Here is a 10,872-nt window from a genome sequence, read left to right as displayed (position 1 = left end):
AGAGAGAGAGAGAGAGAGAGAGAGAGAGAGACTGGCAAGGAACACCTAGAGAGAAAGGGGGAGGGAAGGGGGAGGGAAGGAACAGAGAGGGTTAGAGAATAAGAGGGTAAGAAAGAGAAGGGAGGGGGGCAAATAGCCCCTGTTAATAGTGAGGCAGGCATAGCTACTGTTGCCAGGTAACTGTGGGGTAGAGCCTAGAAGGAATGCTAACTCCCCCTCTAGTTGTTGGGGAACCCATATAACGACTAAATTGTACATCTGCTACATACATCCTGGAGGTGGGCGGGACTAGGTCCAGACTTTCTATACTTTTTGATTGAAGGTTCATTCTCTGTGGGTCCCCAAGAGTCCATGTTAGTTGATTCTTTTGGTCTTCCTGTGGAGTTCCTATCCCCTCCCTGTTCCTTAATCCTTCACACAGCTCTTCCATATGACTTCCTGAGCTTGGTCTAAAGTTTGGTCTCTGCAACTGTTTCATGTACCACATTTTAAAAATTGAGTTATTTGTACTTAATTTTTTGAGTTCTTTATATATTTTGGATATTAGCCCTCTATTGGATATAGGGTTGATAAAGATCTTTTCCCATTCTGTAAGATGTCATTTTATCCTATTGACAGTGTTCTTTGCCTTACAGAAGCTTTGCAGTTTCATGTGGTCCCATTTATTATTTGTCGATCTTAGTGACAGTTTCTCAGAAAACTGGAAATAGTTTTACCTCAAGACCCAGCAATACCACTCCTGGGCATATACCCAAAAGATGTTCTACCCTACCACAAGGACACTTGCTCAACTATGTTCATAGCAACTTTATTTGTAATAGCCAGAAATTGGAAACAACCCAGATGTCCTTCAACCGAAGAATGGATGCAGAAAATGTGGTTCATTTACACATGGAATACTATTCAGCCATTAAAAATAAGAACATCATGAAATTTGAAGTCAAGTGGATGAAACTAAAAAATATCATCCTGAATGAGGTATCACAGACCCAGAAAGAAAAGCCTGGTATGTATTCCCTTATAACTGTATATTACCATAATGTACAAGACATCCATGCTACAATCCAAGGACCCAAAGAAGCTAAGTAAAAAGGAGGGCCCAAGAAAGAATGCTTGAATTTCACTCAGAAGGGTAAATAAAATAGACATCCATCAGAAGTGGATGGAGAGGGAACTGGGTGAGAGAGGGATAAGAAGGGGAACAGAAGTGGGGATCAGGTATGGGGAGAGCAAGGGTGGGAGTTGAGAGGGTTGGAAGAAAGAAGGGAAATCAGTTGGGAGGCATCTCTGAAACAAGCCGGGATAAGGGAGGTTCCTGGGAAGATATGGGGGTGACCCTAGGTAAGAGGCCTCACAGCAGAAGCTGTGGAGCCTTAGGTGTTCGTCTCCTATAGCCAGGAAGGACTTCTAGTGGAAGCAAGAGGCACCAACCTACCCACAAAACCTTTGACCCCAAATCGGCCCTGCCTACGAAATGTTCAGGGATAAGAATGGAACAGAGATTGAGGGAATGTCCAACCAATGATGCCCAGACTTTAGACCCATCCCATGGGAGAGAGCCAATCCCTGACACTGTTAATGATAGTCGGCTATGCTTGCAGACAGAAGCCTAGAATAACTGCCTCCTGTGAGGCTTCATCCAGCAGCAGATGGAAACAGATGCAGAGACCCACAGCCAAACTTAAAGCATAACTCAGAGAGGGTTATGAAATAATCCAGGGAAGGACTGAGGTAAACAGAGGAATCAAAGCACCCCACAAGAAGAGCCACCGAGCCAACTAACCTGAGTCCATGGGGGCTCACAGAGCCTGAGCCACCAACCAAAGAGCATGCAGGGGTTGGACCTGGCCCCCTACACATATTTAGCAGATGTGCAGTTTGGTATTTACGTATGTCCCCCCAACAACTGGAGTGGGGGGCTGTCTCTAACTCAGGCTGTTGCCCGTCTTTAGATGTCTTTCCCCTAGCTGGGCTGTCTTGTTTGGCCTCAATGGGAGAGGATGTGCTTAGTCTTGCTGAGATTTGATGTGCCAGGGTGGGTTGGCACCCAGTCAGGGGCATCCCTTCTCTGAGAAGAAGGTGCGGGGGAATGGGAGAAGGGGGGTGGGAGGGTGGGACAGTGAGGACTGTCGGGAGGGGGGCTGTGATCAGGGTGTAAAGTAAGTACATAAATAAGTAAATAAAAAATAAATTGGAAAAAAGAAAATTTGTGGTCCTCCGAAGTAACTGCTAAAAGAATGAGAGGCATCAGAAACCAGTGAAAAGAAGGAAATTCTTAAAAATTAAACTTCCCTACGAGCTCATTTTCTGGATATCTCTATCTCTGCCTGTCTGCCTCTATCTATCTGTATCTCCATCTATAGACTTCAAGTCCTACCAAAAGGTAAGAAACATCCCAATCCCAACATAAAGTGCCAAGTCCACCATGAAAGCATGTGCGACACTTATACTCATGAAGGAAAGGTTAATTAAACTCCACCACAAGCATACGGGAAAATTGAAAATGAAAAGTCCAAGAAAAAGAAAATCAAAAGCATAGAAATGAATGGTATAGGAAAGGGAAAGCAAGGAGAAGTCAGAAGCACAGAAACACTTTAAGAGGTGAGTGGGACAAATAGCCTGGCAACAGAAGCAAGAGAAGGGAATCTGGATTAGTTTATATCTGTTCTCTTCCACCAGCTCCTTGGCCTCCTGGTCTCTGCTGGGATTCCAAAAAAAGACGAGAGGCCAAAATCCTTGTTCATTTTCAGCACCTGGGTATTCAAGAACTAGCAGCTTTGGATGGGTGAGGTAGCTCCTGCTTATGATCTCAGCATTTAGGAGGCTGGGGCAGAAAGATAAGCATGAGCTGGACACCACTGTGGGCCATAGAGTGAGTTCCAGGCTAGTTTGATCTGTACTGAGAGATCCTGACTCAAAGCAAAGCAACCTAAAATCCTCTAGGGAATGATATCAGTGAATGCTGGTTAATAGGTCATTTGTGTTTGTCCATACGAGGAAATAATTTTGAAAACACAAAGTATCAAATGCCTTTATTTGATTAGACAAATGGCCTGCTAACAACCTGCTTGAATTAACAAAGGAGAATGACTTTTTAGTTCATAGATGTAACTCTTGTTTACCAAAACTTTCCTCCCTATTTCTTTTTTTATTAGATATATTCTTTATTTGCATTTCAAATGTTGTCCCCTTTCCTCGTTTCCCCTCTGAAAAATCCCCTATTCACTCCCCCCTCCCTCTGCTCACCAACCCACCCACTCCTGCTTCCCTGACCTGGCATTCCCCTAGATATTTCTTTCTTTTGAACTTTTAATTGATTCTTTGTGACTTTCATATCATGTACCTCAGTCCTGCTCATCACTCCTTTCTTTCATATCTGACTCTCACTCTTGCAACCTCCCTCAAAAACAAAAAAACAAGAAAGCTCATGCACACAAACAGCAACAAAGCATAAAAACATCTCATTGTGGAAGCTGTAGTGTGTCACAGTCACAATGTGTCCTGCAGTTCTTCCCTCTGTCCACACATCTTTACTTGCAAATGTTCACTGTAATGAGTCATTGGTCTGGTTTGAGATCTCTGGCTTCTGTGACACCATTACTATTGGATCCTCATTGAAACTCCTCCTGGTTATCCTGTCGTTGTCCTGTGTCATGGAGATCCTGCAAGTTTCAAACAGCAAGACTAGTCCCCTTCATGGCACCATTGGTAGATGAAATAGATTTAGGGGTGGGCCATTCCAGAGCCCTGGATCTGGGCTTGGAAGATAGATGAGCTGGTCAGCCTGCAGGCTCTCCCTTATCAGCACCATTGTGGCTAGCTCTCCAGCACTGGTCTAGCTAGGCCACCCAATGCTGTCATCATCAGGAGGCAGGGTCAGCTTTCCTGCTCTCATGCCCTCAGGGCTGGCTCACCCATGCCTTCACCATCAGGGCCAGCTTTATTGTATTGGCCAGGTGAGATGCAGGGCCTGTTCTCCAGATTGCGACACCCAGTAATGTGGTAGGGCTAGCTCTCTAACTCTCATGCCCTCCAGGGCCAGCTCTCCAAACTACAACAGGTGGTGAGGGGGAAGGGGGAGAAGGCACCACCCCCATACCTTCATCACCTTAAGGCATACTAGTGGTGGAGCCAGTTTTCCCTAGTGCTCATCCTCAGGGCTGGCTCACCTGCATTATCTCAAAGAGGGCTATCACTACTGTGCTGCCCTGGAGAGATGCAGGGCCCGCTTTCTAGAGTGTTGCAACAGGCAAAGGGCAAGACAGGCTCTCCTGACTTCATGACCCCAAGGGCAGATCTCCTGATTCATATGTGGCAAGAGGAAAGGAGGAAGGAGAAACCATCACCGCGGCACCCATGCCACCCCAGGGTGGATGAGTGGTAGGGCCAGATGTCCTGTGCTCTTGCCCTTTGGGCTGGCTCACTTGCTCCCCCAGCACTACATTCAGGTCTGCTGTGCTGTCCAGGAGAGGCTTCAGCCCAGGTCTCTTGAGCAGCTGGTAAGGAACAAAGCTAGCTTTCCTGAATTCCTGGCCCTGTAGGCATCTTTCCAACCTGCTAAATGAAGGGGAGGGGCATCACCTCTACAGCTCGGCAGATGAATGCCCTTGGGGCCAGCTCCACTGTTCTGCCTGGATGAGGCACAGGGCCCACTCTCCAGGTTGCTTCGAGGTGAGAGATGGGGCCTTATATCCAGTGTGGGGCAGGGCCAGTTTTACATAGCTCCTGAACATCTTGGTGGTCCAGAGCTGCTACCCCAACCAGGGACATCCCCATGTTCTCTAGTCATAATGTGAGTCAGGGAAATCAACATGAACCCCTGTCACTGCATAGTCACAGACTCAGACATGGCCCTCATCAGGAGCTCAGACTGGGACCTCCCCATGGCTCTAGATGGCAGGACTAGAGACTCAAAAAATAGGCTACTCCTCTCCACCCTCCAGTCTCCAGTTCCTTCTTCATAATGCTCAAGTCGTTCCACTGTTCTCTCTCCCATCTGACCACTAAGTACTCTGGTGTTTCCTCCAGTTCCAGGCTGGCCATGTGACTGGCAGACCCCTGGGTGACATCTTTCATCCACATGTGTGGTGTGTAGGTGTCTATGACATGCCTATGCCATACACTCGAGGGCAGGTCTGTGGGTGGCATTGCAGTCCACAGTCTCTGTCTGTCTTTCTTCTTCTGTACTTGCACTGCCTGTATTTGATTTGATTTGATGGGTCCTAGGCATATGACAGCTTTGGCCACCAAGCCAGGATCAAGCTAAGATGAACAAAGGACAGTCATCTGCTCTGCTCTTGACTGATATAAGAACAATACCACCAACAAGGTGTCTTTTTTGCTCATGGACTGGGAGTGGCAAGATATTTCTTAAGGAGAATCAAAAGGAATGGAGATCTCTAGTGGGGTATGGGCTGGCTAGTTTATGTCTACTAGCCACAAATTCTAGTCATATGAGAAGCCCTCATCTTTAAATTTTGAAAATTAAAAAAACATGCCTCCATAAGATCAGGCTATAGGCGAGCCTATTAGGCATTTTCTTAACTAGTGCTTGATGTGGTAGTGTCTAGCCCATTGTGGGTGGTACCAACCCTGTACTGGTAGTCCTGGGTTCTATAAAAAAGTAAGCTGAATTAACTATGGGGAACAAGCCAGTAAGCATCACCCCTCCATGGCCTCTGCATCAGCTCCTGCCTCCAGGTTCCTGCTTTGAGTTCCTGCCCTCACTGCTTTTAATGATAAACTGATATGTGGAACTGGGAGTGAAATAAACCTTGTCCTTCCCAAGATGCTTTTGGTCATGGTGTTTTCACCATAGCAATAGCAACCATAACTAAGATAGGTATAGAAAAAGAAAGAAAAGAAAGAAATGAAATTTGATCAAAATTGTTGACTGTTGAATTACAATGGTTCTTTTTTACTTATTTCATTTACTTACATTCCAGCCATTGCCCCCTCCCAATATCCTCCCACAGTTCCTCATCCCATTCCTCCTCCCCTTTGCCTCTGAGAGGGTGCCCCTCCTTCTCTCCCCCAGGCACACCTTCTTTTCTTGGAACCTCAAGTCTCTCAAGGATTACAGGTATCTTTTCCCACCATGGCCAGACCAGGAAGTCCTCTGCTATATATGTGTGGGGGCAGGTGGGGCGGGGGGATCTCAGACCAGCCAGTGTATGCTGCCTGGTTGGTGGATCAGTCTCTGGAAGTGCCCAGGGTCTGGGATGTTGAGACTGCTGGTATTCCTATGGAATCACCTTCCCCTTGAGCTTCTTCAATTCTTCTCCTAGCTCAAACATAGGGGTCCCCAACTTCAGTCCAATGGTTGGCTGTATCTGCATCTGTCTCAGTCAGCTGCTGGTAGGGTCTCTCAGAGACAGCCATGCTAGACTTGTGTCTGTAAGCACATCATAGCATCAGTAGTAGTGTCAGGCCTTGCCTTGGTCCCCCTTCATGGGATGGATCCCAAGTCGGGCAGGTCATTGGACCGACTTTCCTTCAGTCTCTTCTCCATTTTTGTCTCTGCAGTTCTTTTAGACAGGAACAATTCTGGATCAGAAATTTTGACTGTGGGATGGTAACCCTGCTTCTTCACTTGAGGCCCTGTCTGTTTACTAGAGATGGACTCTTCAAGTTCTCTCCCCCCACTGTTGGACACTTTGGCTAAGGTCACCCCCACATTGAGTCCTGAGTCTAGAGCCATCCCAGGTCTCTGGCACTTCTTAGAGAGTCACTCTACCTCCTACCCCTAGACACTGCATATTTCCATTCATTCTCTGAGCTTCCTTATTCTTTTTTCCACCCCCTACAACAGGACAAATGTCAGCAAATGTCCCTCATTGATGGTCAGCAAACTAAAAAGATGTACTTGAGCTGAAGCTGAATTTTATTGCTGATGATATTTTAGCTAGTCTCTCCAGAAGCCAAATCACATCACACAACTGTTTCCAGTGCTGTGTATTTGACCCAGGGCTTCATGAATGCTAAGCAAGTGCTATACCACTGAATGAAAACCAAGTGTGCCATTGGCAGTATGACTCAGAATGTGACTTAAACAGAATGTATCCAGTGCTCACAGAATCATTTAATAAGACAAATAGGACCCAACATAGACCAGAGTCTAGCATGGGCTAGCAGTCCTATTTCCTATGTTTAAGGACTGACCCTGGCCTTAGAGAATCTTATGGCTTGATGCTTGATGACATTTTTCTGGGAGCTCTTTCTCACAAATATAACTCCAAAGTTGCTCTTGAATGCTTCTAAAGCCAGCAGCCCGTGTATTGCCCTTTGGGTTAAGAAGTCAATGCAGAAGCTCCCTGTACCCTATGACTTAAGAAACATGTGTAGCCACTAGTTGGTCAACAGCCTCAAATCTGCTCTCAGAGGCTGATGGCATGAAACTCTGGAGTCACATGTGTTCTAGTGGCCGAAGAGTAGACCTCTGTCAGGATGGACAGAGGTGACTCCATTGAGACACACTGCTGCTGACAGTGGTGCGGTGCCAGAAGAGCAGTAGACACTGTTTTTTCCACACAAGGAAGGCTTTGTTCATACTTCTAGAGTGAAGAATAGTGAAATAGAATTGGAGTATCAAATGCAAACAACAGAGTTTGAGTTCCTTTGAGACCCTGTGACCAAAGACTCGACAAAAAGACAACAAAAATCAAAACAAACAAACAAAACAAACAAACAAAAAAACAAAAAAACTGACTCATGGTTTCAGAGAGAGAGAGAGAGAGAGAGAGAGAGAGAGAGAGAGAGAGAGAGAGTGAGTGAGTGTTAGTTCAGTTTAGATGGAAGTGTCTCTATCTCTGGTAGCCAGAGCATGTATTCACACTGTGGTCATAGGCCAGGAAACAGAGACAGTAGCTAGAATAAGGTATCACCCTAAAAGGACTTCCCAAGGGACCTTCTTTTATCATCCCACTTTTGCTCCACTTAAAAGTTCAATGACTTGGCTATTTCCAGCAACTCAGGCCTTGTCTGCATCTCTGCAGTGGAGCCTTTAAGACAAATTCTACAACCATGGAAGGGCCTTCAGGAAACTCAGTTTCAAGCCAGCCTTTGATAGGAAGGTTCACAAGAAGTATGACACCCAACAAATTACAGAAGAGAAGAGAGATCCAGGTTGCCCAGAGCAAGATAAAGGCCAAACACTGACCTGGTGTTACTTCCAGAAATCCTGTGAGGTGGAGAAGTTGCATCTGCCCATAGCCTGTGACCACAATAACATCATACCCTGACAATGAAACCAGGTCCAGGAGAGAGGAAGCAAAGCTGAAGAAACCCCAGCAGCTCTGTGCATTGAAGGGACTGCAGGATCATCAAGTTGGAGAGAGTAAAGGGAACCTACCATGTCCACTGAAGCTCACAAAGCCGGCAGAAGGAACTGCACTGGGAATGCAGGATGAAGCCAATGACCAAAGTGGTACTGAGTAGCAACTCATGCCTGGAGAAGTCACCTCTGCCCAACCCCAACACTTGGAAAAGACTGAGGAAGTGGCCCTTCAGCTGTAGCCTTCTTTCTCCAGTCCAGGGGTAACAATGCCAGTGCCTCTTAATCTGTCACCATCTTACTACATACAAGGAGAACTGTTGCAAACACCCGGAAACAGACCTAGAAAGTAAAGAAAGCCAGGAAGAGACTGGCAGAGGCCTTGGAGGCAGACAGGCTTGCCAGGCTGACAGAAAACATGGGGAGAAAAGATGAGTGGAAAATACGTGTTGAGTAAGTTCTTGAAGGAACTTTTTTTTTTTTTTTGGTTTTGGTTTTAGATTTTCAAGACAGGGTTTCCATATGTAACCCTGGTTGTCTTGGAACCCTGTCTCTGCCTCCAGAGTGTTGAGTTTAAAGGCATGTGCCACCATCACCCATCATTACTTGTATGTATTTAAATAACAAATTTAATAAACCCAACTCACTCCTTTTTAAGCATTTGGAAAGAAAAAAATGTAAGCAGTAGTGTTTTAAATAATGGTGTTTCCAGCTTGGATAGAAATGTTCTGTAAGAGAATACATGTGAAAACATCCTTTTGGTCACTTATGATCTGCAGTAGGGCTCTGGGATAGATTCTACAGCAACCCACAGAGCAAGGGAAATGCCTTATTTACAGAATTCAGATGAGAAGGGCCTATGTATCTAGCAGGTAGTTTTGTGAAGCCACTGGGTATTTACAAAAGCTTAGCTTAGGCTAAGCAGGTCTTGTGACCTTGAGGCCTTGACTTGAAATTTCTGTTGCTCTCTACCATGGGACTGCTACTTGCTAAGACTGGACCTCTGGTTGCCTCAGGCCCGGCAAGGAAGAGAAGTCTCAGCAGGTTGCTAATCCACTCTGTAGTGCAGTGTCTAAGATTTAACAAGTAGATCTCTTTATACTAGGTTTACTGGGAGAAGAGCTCTTTACTCAAAATTGTTCAATTTAAAAAAAAAATTGGTGATTACTGGAGTTTCACTATGTGGGCCAGGTAGGCCTTGCATTTGATCCTCTTGCTATAGCTCGATAAATGTTATGATTACAGGCAAGAATCCCATACCCAATTGTAGTTATTTTTATTCACTTTCAGTCTACAGGAATAATCTAGCCTGAAGGGTTATTTAGTGTTTTATACTAAGTATTTAAGCTGTTAACACTAATATTAATGAATGGTGACCCATATACTACAGCTTTCTATATCATTGTCTTGGGATTTGTTTGTTTTTGTGGCTCTCTCTGTTGCAATCCTAAACTATCAATAAAAGTTTCCATTTAAACAAAAAGTTCAATGATTTTCAAAGCCTAAGAACAAAATATGAGACTGTGGGAGATACTACTAAGTCCAACCAATCCTAAACTATCAATAAAAGTTTCCATTTAAACAAAAAGTTCAATGACTTTCAAAGCCTAAGAACAAAATATGAGACTGTGGGAGATACAACTAAGTCCAACAAGCAACACAGTAACTGGCAGAGTCTTCTTTTGTGAGCTAATTATTTGACCATGGGAAAGCCATTTAACTTTTCTGTGCCTCAGTATTCCCAATAATCATAGATTTCTTGGGGGTGTTGTTGTGAGCATCAAATAAACTAACACATAAAGTACTTAGACTGGATTCCTGCATAAGTGCAATTTCTTATTAAAATGATCTTTGGTGACTTGTCCCCATTTCTCCATGAACATTCAAGACCATGTTCAGTATCGTCCTCCATGAACACATGTACACATACAGGCACACACACACACACACACACACACACACACACACACGCACACGCACACGCACACGCACACACACATGTGCACACACACGCACACACACACACACACACACACACACACAAAACACTATTCATTTCGAGCAGACACAATGTTTGTATCAGTTTCATGAGGCTGAAAAATGAAGTGTCAGCTTATAACTACACAGCTACTCTGTGGATCTCTAATAGACACAAAGCAGTTCACCTTGGTTGCAACACAAAGTTCTCTGTTTCTCTTTTAATGGAAGAAGGTTAATCTATCCCAATCATAACACACTTAGATTGGACAGATTTACAGGACTGCTTACGTTGGGGAGGATATGAATCTTTTAAAACAGTTACATAAAACAATTGCCCTCTGAACTTCAGGGTACTAATTTAGTAAATTACTTCACTATTTCTAGATGCCCTGATAACAGAGGTTAATGGGGCAGACACATAAACAGGCAAGAAGTGATAGAATTAGGAACCCTAAATTCACAAAACAGATCAAAATGGCTAGATATCTGGACTCTATAGGTCTCCAAAGAAGTTCAGCCCCTGCATTATTATGTAAAGTACTAAATTTAATATTAGTTGAAGCACAGTATTATGTAAAGCATTAAGGATGTGCGTCAGTTGTACAACATAACATCTAAGA

The 10,872-nt window shown here is 44.6% G+C and overlaps 1 pseudogene; it reads left to right on the top strand.

Moving 5' to 3' along the window:
• Positions 1-8,022: 8,022 nt before the first annotated feature.
• On the top strand, positions 8,023-8,729 carry LOC110313812 (annotated as a pseudogene).
• The last annotated feature ends 2,143 nt before the right edge of the window (positions 8,730-10,872 follow it).

Source organism: Mus pahari, chromosome X, assembly GCF_900095145.1.
Source record: "Mus pahari chromosome X, PAHARI_EIJ_v1.1, whole genome shotgun sequence".
Lineage (NCBI taxonomy): Eukaryota > Metazoa > Chordata > Mammalia > Rodentia > Muridae > Mus > Mus pahari.
This window is presented reverse-complemented; position numbering and strand designations above follow the sequence as displayed.